Genomic DNA, 14,678 nt, shown 5'->3' on the forward strand with positions numbered 1-14,678 from the left:
TTCTGGAAGGTTGAAGAGGGGGCCGGCAGGGTGGGTGGGAGGTGAGGCATCTTGGAGATGTGTCAGGAGGCTCGTACCGTAGTCCACGCCAAACGCTGAAGCCGGCTCTGAGCTGAGTTTGCGGAGAACAAGGGCCCCAGCACACCAGCACTCCAGGACATCGCTCAAAAGTGTCCCCGGAAACCACGGCGACACAGTAACCAGCAAATGAGTCTTGGCTCCGAGGTCGGGACAGAAGGGAAATGAGCCAGCCAGAGAGAAGTGGGAGGACGAGAGGGCTTCAGGTGGCCCTCAGGCCTGTGCTGGCCCCGCCATCAGCTGCAGCCTCCTCTGGGTGACAGGCCAGGGAAGATCTCAGTGGGATGGAGAGCGTTAACAAATCACAACGAGAAGAGTCACCTCTCAAGTCAGAGTCTGTGGACATTTATTTGGCACCAACTGCATGTCAGGTACTTTGGCCAAAGGGACATAACTGAGGCTTTATGGAGGTCTTCCGAGATCAGCCAGAGAAACTGAGGCTCAAGAAGCAGCAAGGGGGGCCGGCCTGGTGGCGCAAGCGGTTAAGTGCGTGCACTCCGCTGCGGCAGCCCGGGGTTCACAGGTTCAGATCCCGGGCGCGCACCGACGCACCGTTTGTCAGGCCATGCTGTGGCGGCGTCCCATATAAAGTAGAGGAAGATGGGAATGGATGTTAGCCCAGGGCCAGTCTTCCTCAGCAAAAAAAAAAAAAAAAAAAAGAGGAAGATTGGCATTGGATGTTAGCTCAGGGCTTGTCCTCCTCACAAAAAAAAAAAAAAAAAGGAAGCAGCAGGGCTGGCGTCAGAGTCCAGGGCCTGACTCGCCGTCGTCTTCGGATGAGTCAAGCATCCAGGTGAAAACCCACAGCTCAAAATGACTCCCCTCCTTGTTCCCAGCACTCAGTGGGATTTCTCAGTCCCCGGCGTCTGTAGCCGGCTTGTTCTGCTCCAGTCCTGAGGATAGAGGTGGAGGAAGGTTGGAGAGAAAACAAACATTTTAAGGGGCCTCCTGAACCAGCCCTTCTTGGGCTGTTAGTTTCTGAGTCGAGTTTTCCAAGCTGTTGTTTGCTTCCCTCTGCTGCCCCCTAGGGGCTGAGAACGGGGCTGCAGTCCTTGCTTCTGGTGACCAGGGAGCAAGTCCCCTTACCCCCCAGCCCACCCAGAAGCTAAACCTGCCAGGAGAGAGACCGGAGGGGAGAGGGACCTGGGACTCGATTAAGTGATTAAGAGCAGAGGTCTCCAACTGGGTATAAATATTTGTAAATTCCATAATGATGCACAAATACATTTCAAACAGTACAAAGCATATATAAAAACTAGAGATTTTTAAAGAACATAAAGATTGAATAAACACTACTTTTAAGTGTTTTCATTTTATTTAGTACATAGTTTATAATAGTATAACAGACCTTTTGGCTTTCATCTAAACATTCTTAAAGATATTTTTTTACTGCTAGCAATGCAATGGCACGTGTTTTTTTTTTATTTGTTGAAAGTACGGTTTAACGCTCCGTGCGGCAGCCATTCGAGAGTCTGGTTCTGTGGAGGGTTATTTCCATGCTTGATCTGAGTGGCTGTTAGAGCTGAAAACAACACTAAAATCTGGATTTGTACAAAGATTTATAAATCCAAATGGAAGAAGTGCCTCGTGGGCTGATCTTTCTAAATATCAATACTCATATTTTAGTTCCAGTCACAAAATAAGGAACCATTTTTGGTGAAATTTGGCTAATATCCATTCATCTTCCTTGATGTCCATCACTTACTCTTGCAAACAGATCAGAAGATTGGTATTTGTGTATTTTTTAAAAATGGACTCAAAACCCTGTAAAAGTTTTCTTTTGGAAGATTTTGAAATTGGTTGGAATTTTCTATTTTCAAGTTCTTAAGATGTGCAGACTTGGAGAGTTTGGGGGGTTTTTTTCTCTTTTTTCTTTTTTTTAACATCATTTTTTTTTATTTATGTCATAATAGTTTATAACATTGTGAGATTCCAGTTGTACATTATTGTTTGTCAGTCAACACATAAATGCGCCCCTTCACCCCTTGTGCCCACCCCCCAACTCCCTTGCCCCTGGTAACCACCAAACTGTTCTCTCTGTCTGAGTGTTAGTTTATATTCCACATACAAGGGAGGTCGTACGCTGTTTGTCTTTCTCTGTCTGGTTTATTTTGGAGAGTTTTTAAGGGAAACATACTTTCATTGCTGTTTTGCGATAAAAGCTCATGACAATGGAAACATTTTCAAATATCTGCTTTCAAAATGCTCTTTCCAACACGTGAGTTTCTCTCAAAAAGCAGTTGCAGTCTCTCACGCATTGTTTAGAAATCACCTTCCTCTTGAAGGAGCAGATTAGGTGCTTTATTTTGGGGGGACAAATAGCTGACAATCACGTCACCCCAGAAGAGGTCATTGAATGTGCATTTGTCTTTTTCACAAAAGAAAAACATGAGACTCATCTTCAGGGTCAGCAGCTATTTTAAGTCACCCTCAGCGTCACACCCATCTCGTAACCAAGTATCATTGAAGAGTCTTCTATGTAAGTCTTGATTTTAGTAGTGATAATATAAATAATTAATATAATAATAGGAAATCTTGATTCTGTGTCAGGAGCTATGTAAGCAGGCTCACACGTATTAACTCATTATATCCCAAACAGCCCTCAGACGCAGGTACAATTCTGGTTTTCTTTGACAGATGAGGAAACTGAGGCACAGAGGTGGCAGAACTGGGAGAGGTCAACTGGGAAGCGTCTTTAGGACATTATTGTTGTGACTGTGACAGATGATACTGGCGAAGGGGGGTCCACAGTGTGAGAACATGGGGATCCTCAAATTTGGGAACCAGAGCTTCGCCCAGCACCCAGAAGACACATGAGCTTCCAACAGACTTGAGTCCAGGCCTGTGGTTTCGGCACAGGCTGCAAGGGACGACCAAGTCCCACACTCCGGTGGCAAGTGAGGGGCACAGAGCTCTGTGGAAAAGCTCTCCTGAGCTGAGCCCTCCTTATCTCCCTCAGGTTTATGGCCAAGACACATCTTCTGGAGCCCTTATCTTGACCACACGATCTGTTAACCAGTGTAGATGTTCACACACACACACACACACACACACACACAGACACTCCACACCTGCCTGACATTCCTTCATTGGCTCAGTCTCCCAAGTAAAGCCAAGAGAAAGAACATCGGCTAAGTGCCGCACGGAGCACCCAGAGCTTGACAACATGACCTCGTTGACTCCCTGCAACAGCCCTACAAGGCAGGTGCCCTAATGTCGCCCATTTTATAGATGGGAAAACTGAGGCGGAAGGAGACGTGACCTGCCTGAGGTCAATGGCAGAGCTAGGTTCAACCCCAGTGTGTGACCCCAGTTCCAGTGGTCCAGGACGCCTTGGCCTGGCAGCCTTCTCCTCTGGAAGGGGCCGCCCCAGGAACCCTCTGAACTGAGTGGTCAACTCCATTCTGTGTGTTGGGAGGTTTTTACCAGAAAAGAAATGTGTGGAATTAAAAGAGGATTTCATCACAATAGGTGAATTCGGTGAAGCATGGAGAAACAGGAACAGGAGGAGGGAGACGTTCCATTCCTGCCTCCCCAGGAGTGAGGCGAGCCAAGCTCTGGGTTCAACCCAGCGGGAGGGATGGGCCCCCTCCTTTGGTTAAGGATACTGTGAAGAGAAAAGCTACCGCCTGCCCTGCACCCTCAAAGGGATGCTGACGCAGGAAGGGGCCTGGCTGGGGTTCACACAGTGAACCCAGGACAGGCACACGAGGAGGAGGATTTGGCCTGTAAATCAAAGGCCTGTAGCAGGTCTTCGTGCTCAGCAATGCCGGAACTACTGGTCTATTGTATCTCCCTCTGAAGTTCTCATAACCACTGGGGCTGGGGGATCAGGGGTGCTTGTGACTCAGTGCGGCCCCTCCTGGACACCTGGTAGCCTGGCTGCAGGGTGGGGGGACCTCGGCCCTGGGAGAAGGCAGGGCCAGTCCTCTTGGCGGCTTTGGAGAGGACAGTGGGGTTGGAAGCTATTGTGGCCGCTCTGCCCGGGCTGCCTGTTCTGGCTCAGGTGTTTATCTCCGTACCTGTGCCACACTCTTTGCCGTGTAACTTTGGAGTGCCCTTCCCCTGTGGCGGGGCCTGCTTCCCTGCCTCTTGACTTTGGACTTGGCCACGTGACTTGCTTTGCCAATAGAATAAGGTAGAGATGTTGATGGGTCAGTTCCCAGTCTAGGCCTCATGTTCCCACTTGCACTTCTGTCATCGCCATGATAAGATCACACCTGAGCTAAGCCCCTGGCCCCAGGAGGAGGACCTTGATTGACAGCCCCCAGCTGACGCCCAGATATGTGACCGAGCCCAGCCATACCAGCAGAGCTCCCTTGCCAAGGCCAGCCTAGAACAGTCAACCAACCAACCCACAGGTCTATGCCAATAAATGAGTGTTGCTTCAAGGCACAGACTTAGGGGGTCATTTGTTACGTAGCATTTGTGGAGTGAAAGCTAACTGATACAGTGGACATTTGTGTTCTAGTTATTTCTCTCACATCTCTAGCCCCAAGTCCTCTCCCTGCTGACCTGTGCATGGCATGTCCTCAAAGAGGAAAGAACCAGATGGGAATTACTGGTGGCCTCAGGCATCCAGTTCCTCAAGGCCGGGTTATCAGGAAGATGGAAAGAGGTGAACTGGAGGCATCTCCCCACTAGAACCTGCAAAGCTTCTTTGAAAACAAAGCATATAGGATGGAGAGAACTGAAGAAGAACATCGAGAGCAGAAATGGCCAACATGTCTCAGAGATATTGACAAAATATGTCTTGATAAAAACATTACTTTGCAATGGGGAAGGGGGAAGACAGAAAGGGAACTCGCAAGGATAAGCAATGCTCCCACTGCTGGGCCTTGGGTCTCCTTAGGAAATAGCATGATGGGCGGGAGTGTAGACCCTGGAGCCAGACCATCTGAGCTCAAATCCTGGTTCTCCCACCAACTGCTATGTAACCTTGGCCATTTAATCTTTCTATGTCTCTGTATCTTCATCTGCAAAATGGGGATTATAACAGCCTCTGTCTCATAGAGTCATTTTAAAAATTAGGTGAGTAATATATGAAATGCTTCCAACCATACCTGACTCACAATGAGTGCGATGTGAGTGTTCATCAAGGGGCTCATGTTGAGATGATGACACAAGGAAATGTGGGGGGGATTCCTGGGATAATGCACGTGTTCAATAAATACAGGCCCCTGTCTCTTGGTGTACTAGTCGTCTATTGCTGTGTAACAAATTACTCCAAACACAGCAGCTTAAAACAGCATTGTTACTACCTCACGGTTTCTCTGAGTCAGGGATTTAGGAACGCCTTAGCTGGGTTGTTCTGGCTCAGGCTCTCTCGTGAGGCTGTGGTCAAGATGTCGACCAGGGGCAGGATCTGAAAGCTGGACTGGGCTGAAGGACCCACTGCCAAGACGGCTGGCCGGCCAGTGCATGCTGGCTGTTGGCGGAAGGCAGCAGATCCCTGCCGTGCTGACCTCTCAGTGGGGCTGCTTGATTATCCTCTCATCATGGCTCCCTCAGCGTGAGTGCTCTTAGAGAAAGCAAGGTGAAAAGCCGTGATGTCTTTCGTGATCTAGCCTTCAATGTCACACACTGTCATTTCCATCGTATTCCATGGGCTACACAGGTCAGGACCGTCCATTGTGGGAGAGACTGCTCAGAGATGTGGAGAACAGAAGGCAGGGATCACGGAGGGCCACCTAGAGGCTGCCTGCCTCCTGGTCCGCAGTCCGACTCCAGTCCACGGAAAACGTACTTTATCTTCTCGGAATTGTTTTACCATCCGAGAGCCATCTTCCTCCCTCCCTTCCTTCCTTTTTAATAGCTTTTTCTTCTGATTATAAAAATGTGTTCTGATTATAAAGATAGAAAATTTAGAGAATACAAAAAAGAATAAAGAATTTTTAAGCTGCCTATAATTTCACAATTATTTGACACTCGTTTTGGTGGACAATTCAGTGTGTTAATGCAAAATTTTACGTACATTTTATAAAATTTTAATTACACTGCGTGCTCAGTTTTGTATCTGGCTTTTTACACTTGAAATCGTATTGTGATCACTGTCTAATGTCATTAGGTGTTAATAATAATAACCATTTAATTAAATATTTAGGAATGTTCCAGGCACTGCACTGAGCTCTTCAGATATTTCATTTAATTTTCACAAAAGTCCTGTGGGTAGGCACTATTACTGTACCAATTTTACAGAGGAAGAAACTGAGGCTCAGAAAAGTTACATAACTCACCTAGGGTCGCACAGGAAACGAGTGACACAGTCAAGGCTTCCATTCGGAACTGGTGGCCTTCACTGTACTCTAGTGGCTGCACTGTTTCACTGTATGGACGTCCCACAATTTGCTTAAGCAATCTCCTGTTGTTAGGTTATTTCTGGTTTTTCAATAGAAATGATGCTCTAATGTACATGTTCTGTCTACACAGGCCCCAACTTCTTAAAAAAAAAATCTAGAGATATATCCTCTGGGTGTACTTGTGCCACACCTTGGAGGCAAGTGTGTCATTTACGGCTGGCTTAACCAATTCAAAGGGCACTCATTGACTTGTGTAATTGAAAAGCCCAGAGGAGGTCTTGTTTTAGGTGTGGCTTGATCTAGCAGCTCAATGATGTCAAGGACTTGGGTCCTCTTCAGCCTTCTGGTTTACCTTCTGCAGTATTAGCTTCATCACTCCGCCCTGTGGCTCCACATGGAAGCCCCCCCACGAAGCTCCAGGCTCTCCCCGGGCAACAGATGGCTGCCTGGCTTCCTGACCTCACGTCCTTATACCACACCAACTCTTTCTCAGGCAGGGGGCACGTTTCTCTTTCTCACTGTGGACGGGGAGAACAGGATGCTCAGATTGGCTTAAGCCAGTCAGGATCCACCTCTGAGCTGTGTCTGGGGTCAGTTCCCCCCAGACATCATGGCTGAGACGGAGAGAGGTGCCTATAGCAGTCATCTATTGCTGCATAATAAACCTGCAAAACTCAGTGGCTTAAAGCAGCAACCATTATTTCCCACGATGCTGGGGGTTGGGATCTGGGCAGCTGTGCTCCTCTTCCTGGCATCATTCAGGGGTTGCAGTCTTCTGATGGCTCCACCGGGGCTGAGGGTCAATGGTGACCTCCCCCGCATGTCTGGAAGTTGGTAGTGTGCTGGCTAGGGTACCTCAGTTCTCCTCCATGCAAACCCTGCCCTCCGGTCAGCTAAATGGGCTGCTGTTTGCACTGCCGTCTCGGGGCCTGAGAAGGCAAAGCTGGAAGCTACAAGGCCTCTCAGGCTCTGTCCTGGACACTCACATGGGGTCTCTTCCACACATTCTGTGGCTCAAAGCACCTCAGCCCAGACCTAAGGGGAGGGGAAATAGACTCCACCTCCGGATAGGAGGGGCATAGTGCAACGGGCTGGTGGGTCTGCAAACAAGCAGCCACAGGTGACTAGGGCAGATGCAGGAGAACAGACCCTGGACAGTCAAAATGACCAATGACCTCCACGAGAGGGTGGAAGGCGGCGACAGCAGAGAGACCTTCCCAGAGAGTGGGTGCCTCCCTCTGCCCCTGGCGCCCTGCCCATCTCAGTGGGTGATGCCCTCAAGACTGTGCTTGTCTCAAACCCAGGAATGTTCCTGAGACCAACACCCAGAGATAGTCTTTGAGATCAGGGCAGGAGGGGCTGGGATTACATGTCTCCCTCACTAAATTGAGTCATGAAACTTTTATTAAGGGATATAGTTTGTCAACGCCAAGGAAACAAGGCAATTCTGGGCATACTCATTAAGAGCAAATCCTTCTCCACCAGTTCAGTCACCGATTCTGATGGAATTGTACAAGGGGAGGGTGGAGACGGGAGCAGGATTTGCAGAAGGGGCTGTCCGGTCCGCTAAGCGCATGCAAAGTGCTTTCTCGGCCCCTAAGAACGCAGGCATGGCAGCCGCATCCGTTTTCCCGAAGTGTCTTTGCAGAAAGGCTGCCTCCCTTGCAAACATGAGCGACAGCTGCATCCGTCAAACACGGGTGTGTGTGCCCAGCCACTTCTCCATCGACCGTGGAGGAGGGTCACATGTGGCTTTGTCCCTCCAGGAACCAGAGCATCACCCTCCTGCTCTCTCTGACTGCAGGTGACAGAGACCCAGCCCTCCCAGCTGGAGAGAGACCCTCTGAGCCCCTCCCCCTCCATCCAGTGAATGGGCCAAACAGGGCCCCCACTTGGAAGGATGTGAGGTCACCCACACCCAGACTGGCCATCTCATAGCTGTGTGCTCTTGGTCAAGCAACTTGGTCCCTCTAAACTGTCTATAAGACGGGTATAACAATATCTGCTTAACATGTGGAAAATCCTGGCATGATTTTTTTTTAAATCTGAGGCAAGGTTTTAAATCAGGAGATTTCATATAAACAAATGGATTCTCCAGCTTCTCAGGAACAATCTAAAAACCTGCCAGACTGGGCCTGCAATCCCAGCTGGCAGAATCGGCTGGAGCTGAGTAATTGGTTTAAGATAGGAGATGGTCTCCCCACTTTGCCCCAGTCCCCTCCACTCCCAGTTGTCTTCCATCAGACCTACTTTTTCATTTATATTCCTAGCCTAATCCCGGCAGCCACTGGAGTTTGCCACCCCTGGGTTAGAGTTTCAGCTCTGCTGTCCTCAGAGCTTCACCCAGACCTATATCCCAGGATCCACCCTCACTAAACCTACTGCTCAAGGTCCAATTCTGTGTAGGCAGCAGTCACAGCCTCCCTCTGTCTCCTTCATTGCTTTAGCCACCATGGCACTGACCAGCACAGAGGACCCGGGAACAACCTCCCCAGCCAGGCACCTGAGTGACCTCTCAGCCCTAAAATGTACTCGCTCCCTTCTATGGCTGAAGATCCCGGGGTGGGGCACCTGCCTTAAGCAGTGTGCAGGGCCCCAGAATCCAAGTCTATTTTAATTCTCGGGGAGGTTAGTTTGCAAATGGCTTCATCACGGTCTCCGGGCTGCTAGACCGGAGCAGCCAGCTGACGCCTCTAATGTTCCTTCAGTCCTGCAACGAACACTCACTGGGCATCTGCCACAGGGAGCGGCAAACTACGGCCCCCAGGCCAGACCCAGCCCTCCACGTGGTTATGTTCAACCTACGAGCTAAGAATGGGTTTTATCTATATTTAAATGGTTGGGGAAAACTCAAAATAAGAATCATATTTTGTGACACATGAAAATTATATGAAATGCAAATTTCAGTGTTGATAAATAAAGTTTCATTGGAACACAGCCATGCCCATTCATTTATATATTCTCTGTGGCTGCCTTCACACCCCAGTGGCAGAGTTGGGTTGTGGCAACAGAGACAGATGGCCCGCAGAGCTCAAGTGTTTGCTCTCTGGCCCTTCCCAGAGAACCCTGTGGCCCCCGCCCTGCTCCCTTCCAGGTCCTGTTCTGGGGATTGGGATACATAGGTGTTCTGGCTTCCTAGGGCTGCTGTAACAAATTACCACAAACCGGGGGCTTAAAACAGTAGAGATGTGTTCTCTCTCACAGTTCCGGAGGCGGAAAGTCTGAGGCCAAGCTGTCGCCCGGCCATGCTGCCTCCGGAGGCTGTCGGGGAGGATCCTTTCTTGCCTCTTCCGGCCTCTGGTGGCTGTCAGCATTCCGTGTGGCTGCATCGCTCCAATCTCTGAATCTCGTCTTCTCTGCATGTCTCTCATAAGGAGGCTTGTCATTGGATTTAAGGCCCACCAGATAATCCAGAATAATCTCATCTCAAGATCTTTAATTTAATTATATCTGCCAAAAAAAACCCGATTTCTTTTTCCAAATAAGGTCACATGTTTTCCAAATAAGGCCCCAGGACGTATCTTTTCGGGGGTCCACCATTCAACCCACTACAAGTGGTTTCTTGCCTTGCCTTCTAGAAGCTTCCATTCTTTTGGAGGGAGACTAATGACAACCCCCTCACTCAAAATTTTAAAAAACCATACAAGTCAGGTGTTGATAAGCGCTGTAAAGAAAACTAAAGTGAATGAGGGGCTGGAGGGTGGCGAGGAGGCCGTTTCCACACCCTTGAGCAGAGACCCGAGGGCGGTGAGGTGGTGACCCACGCAGCCATGGGGGGAGAGGGAACAGCAGGCGCAGAGGCCACAGAGGAGGAATGGTGGTGTGTGTGAGGAGCAGCAAGGAGACCGTGTGGCTGGAGGGCAGTGAGCAAGACGAGGAGAGAAGAGTGATTATGATTTTGGGTGCCATCAGCTAAGGGGCCTTCACACGTACTAAGAGGACTTCTTCCTACCCATTCCTACTGTGGTTCTTTTTATGTACCTGTGCTTGATGCGGACAAGCTCGGCTAATTCCCACGCGGCCCTAGCTGGGGGCTGTTATGATCAACCTCCTTCTCCCATTATTTTGATAAGTAAACTGAGGTCACTTGTACAAGGTCACTTAGCGGCAGAGCTGCGGCCTCAGAGCTACTTCCAGGCCCTGAGCCCCACTCCGCAGGGGCTTTCTTAAAACAGAAGAAGGAAAAGGGAGGACGGTTGTGTTTAACAGAATTTCTTCAAGCCTCGCCTGGACTGCAGAACAAAGGCGTTTCTCCAACAGCGGGCGGCTCTGGGGGCGCTCGGGAGGGGCCGGCCGGTGTCCTGCTCTGACTTTCAAGGAGGTCGGTTATCGCAGAAAACAGTCTTCACAGTCGGACCCCCGGTGGGCAATCGGCAAAATTGCCATGAGTGATCCTTGCAGGCCGGCCGGCGCTAGCAGACAGAGCCGCCTCCTCGTCTGCTGTTCCCAGTGCGGGGCCGAGGGGCTGGAGAGCTTTTAGGCTGACTGAGTTTGGGGTGGGGGGCACAGAGGCCTCAGCAAGAGTTGCTGAAGGGATGGGCTGAGACCCCTTCCAAGCAAGGCGGCTGGGGCAGGACAGCAGCCCAACCTGGGCAGCGTTGGGTGTTGGGGAGTATGTTTTGTACTATTGTTGGTATTCAATTATTGTTTAAAATTCATATCAAAATAATACACATACATATTTAAATAGTCAAATAATGTCCCCTAATACTCTCCCCTCGCCCTCTAAATGCTAGCCATGCTGGCCTTCCTTTTGTTCTCTAACACACCCAGCTGATTCCTGCCTCAGGGCCTTTGCACTGCTGATCCTTCTGCCTGAAGAGCTCTCCTGTTGTCTCATCCAGTTTCAGCTCCAGGTCACCTCCTCAGAGAGGTCCCCCCGACCATTCATCCAAAAGTGCTTACTCCTGTGACTGTATATGTGTCCCATCACCAGCATGGTCGCCGTCACTTGGCATGATCCGGAACGGCCATGTTTAGTCATTCAGTTGTTCATGTACCATCTGTTCTGTCTCCTCCACTAGAATGCCAGCACACGAGGGCAGGCCCAGGCCTGTCTTGCTCACTGTGGAGTCCCGTGTGCCCAGAGCAGAGCCTGGGATGTAGTCGATTCTCACTGAATGTTTGTCAAGAGAGAAATGGAGAAGGACGGGAGGGACAGACAGGCAGCCACAGCGACCTCGCTCACCTCTTCTCTTCCCCTGCCTTGGGCAGGAGGAGCCCCATCCTCACCCACGAACTGGACCCAAGTATAGCAGCTGCTCTTCTGGGGAACTAGAGGAGACAGGCAGGAGAGGGGCCCTGAAGAGCTTCTTCCAGAAGCCCCAGGCCCCCTCAGTCCAGACTCCACGAGGTGGCCAGACAGGGCTCTCGCTCCACCGGCCCAGCTGAGATTCTTGTCCACAGGATGTGGCAGGACGTGGTGTCTAAGGGCCTGGGCTCCGATGTCAGACACACCTTTGTTGGGATCCTGGGTCCACCACTCATGACCTTGGGCAGGTCATTCGCCATCGCTGACCCTCAGTCTCCTCACCTGTCAGGTGGCGGTGGTCCCACTGATGCAGTGGAGGTGAATTAAGACAATATTCAGGTAACAGGCCACCCAGTGGGACTTTTCTCCTGTTTTGTCCCTGCTTGGCAGCTGAGGGCAAAGCTGAGGACAAAAGCTGTCAAGCATCCCATGTTCCAAAGAGAGGGAGCTTCTGTGAGGACCACACAAACAGACTGGGGTGCCTGCAAGCAAGGGAACTGACATCTCGTTTGCCAGCTGGATGGTGGCTGAGCTGGAGACTCCCCAGGCCCCCGCCGGTGCCCCTGTAAGAGAGAAGCATGGGCAGAGAGCTTCCTCGGAGCCTGCGAAGGTGAGGAAGGCATTGTTATTTTCAGTCCCTCTCCCCCTGTCGTGGGGTAGGAGATGGGGGTGTGTATCAGCTAACGAGGGCCCTGAGAACACCACGTAACAAAGAGCCACCAAATCTCAGCGGCATACAACACACACGTCTATTTAGCTCAGGAATCTGCAGGCTGCTGGGGTTGGACGATCTAGAACGAGCTGAACAGCTCTGCTGATGTCACTGGGCCCACTCACATGTCCAGGGGGTGGCTGCGGTCAGCTGGTCTCAGCTGGGTCATCTGGCAGCTCTAGGACTTCAGCTGGGTCCACTGTCATGTCAGAGGGTGGGCTGGGGTCTGTCAGTCTCAGCGTGGCCTGCTCGCCTGTCTGGGGCTGTAGGCTGGGCTCGGGGGCGTGGGGGCAGCTCTGCTGAGCTTGGCAGCTGGCTCAGGTGTCTGCAGCTGGCGAGTGTTGGCTGATCTAGGCTGGCCTGGGCTCCTGTCCTATGTCCTTCCTCCTCCTCTTGGGCCCAGGGGGCAGTCCAGGCCTCCTCTTTCCATGACAACGGCGGAGGTGCAAGGAGACAAGCAGGAGGCCTCTGCAGGTCTAGGCTCAGAACTGACGCCCTGTCACTTGTACCTTACCCCACTGGGCAAAGAAGTCACAGGGCCAAACCGGAAGTCAAGGGGCGGGGAGTCAATTCCTCCTCCTTAGCTAGCGTTAGCAGCGGAGCTGAGAGCCCAGGCAAAGGGCAAGCACGGGGAGGGGAAGAAGCAGGGCCGAGAGTGCTGCCCGCTGCTCGGCTCTTGGAGTTTGGGGTACACTTGGGAACCTGGACACCGGGGGCATTTCTGGCCCAGAGATCTCTGAAAGTGGGGGGCCCGCTGCAGGGACCCAGGCCCACAGCTGACCTGGATTTGCAGGGCCGTGGTGGTGTGCGCCTGGGGAGAGCTAGGGGAAGTCTCTTTCTTCTCTGTGGCCCTCAGAAGGGTAGATAAGGACTCCCTTCGTCTCCAGTGGGGAGTCACAGGACCGCTCCAGGAACCACAGAACCGAGGGATGGGGCAGACTCCTGACCGGGAGAAAGCACTGAGGACTGACCCACGGTGGCGCCAGCGCAGCGCCACGGCGACCGGGGCGAGGCTGGCCTCTGCTCCACGACTGACGGGGGCCCCACCAGCAGGGACCTCCGTGCCTCCAACCCCGAAGGAGCCAGGAAGTGGGAGAGGGATAAGGAAGGTGTGGAGGAGCCTGACACAGACGTGTGAAGAGCCTGTGGGCACCCCCACAGGTGTGAGGAGCAGCGAGGACCAGGGGAGGTGAGGAGCTCCGCATTGAATTGAAGACCAGACCACGGTTAGAAAACAAGCGGGCCTGAGCCTACTACTGAAATGAGACCATCCCAACAACAGAAAGGACCAGAAGCTGTGGAATCTGGCCAGCCTGGCGCTGAGAGACAGAGTGTAGTTGAGGGCAGTTACGTGAATAGTAAAAAGAAAATACCGACAATGACAGCAGCTAACACAGACACTGCTTCCGGTGTGCCAGGCACAGCTCTAGTGCTTTCGATGTAGTCTCTCTTTTCATCTTCATGACAACCCCATAATATCATTATTATTATATTACTTATCATAATATTATTATCTCCATTGTAAAGATAACTCTGGAGATTACCTCTGAACCTCCAGAGAGGTTCAGAAACTTGCCCGAGGTCACACAGCGAGAGGTAAGGAGCCAGGACTGGATCCAGGCAGTCGGAATTCTGAGTCTATAGCTATGCCCCCTCCTTATTTTTTAAGAAATGAAACCATTTCATATTTATCCCCAGTGAATTAAATGCCCCAATAAACCAGTCACTTAGTAGGTGCTCAAGAAATGTTCCTTCTCTGGCCTTTTCCTCCCACTGACCTGGGCCACAGTGGTTGCCCTGGTGCCATGGTGACCTCTCCCGGGGGCGTGCAGAGGCACCGTGGAGGGGGCTGAGCTGCGAGCAGGGATCCTAGGTTCTAATGCAGCTCTGACCCCGGCTTGCACATCTGCCGGTTCCCCACCCTGGCCTCAGGCTCCGGAGCTGTGAATCAAGGGCATTGGACTTGGCTGTGACCAGGGAGGCTGTGTCAACACCTCCTGGGAGGTCATGCACTCTCTGCCTCCACAAACAGTTCCTGCTCTCCCAGACGGGTGTGTGTGCATGTGCACGTGTACGTGTGTGCGTGTGCATCTGTGCGTGTATGTCTGTGTACCTGTGCACCTGTGTGTGCATGTGCATGTGTGTCTGAGTGAGTGTGCAAGTGTGTCTGCGGGTATGTGCATGTGTCAAAGTCACAGGCTGTGTCCTGAGGGTGGCGGCCGTGTAGAACAGGGCAGAAGATCTGGCGGCAGGAGGCGGCCGCAGGGATAGCCCAGGAAAGCCTCACTGTCCACCAGCCCCCCCGGACCACCCCAAGACCCCAGGGCCAGCACTGCGG

The sequence above is a fragment of the Ceratotherium simum genome, chromosome 26 (genome assembly GCF_057802395.1).
Source record: "Ceratotherium simum simum isolate JZ-2026a chromosome 26, ASM5780239v1, whole genome shotgun sequence".
Lineage (NCBI taxonomy): Eukaryota > Metazoa > Chordata > Mammalia > Perissodactyla > Rhinocerotidae > Ceratotherium > Ceratotherium simum.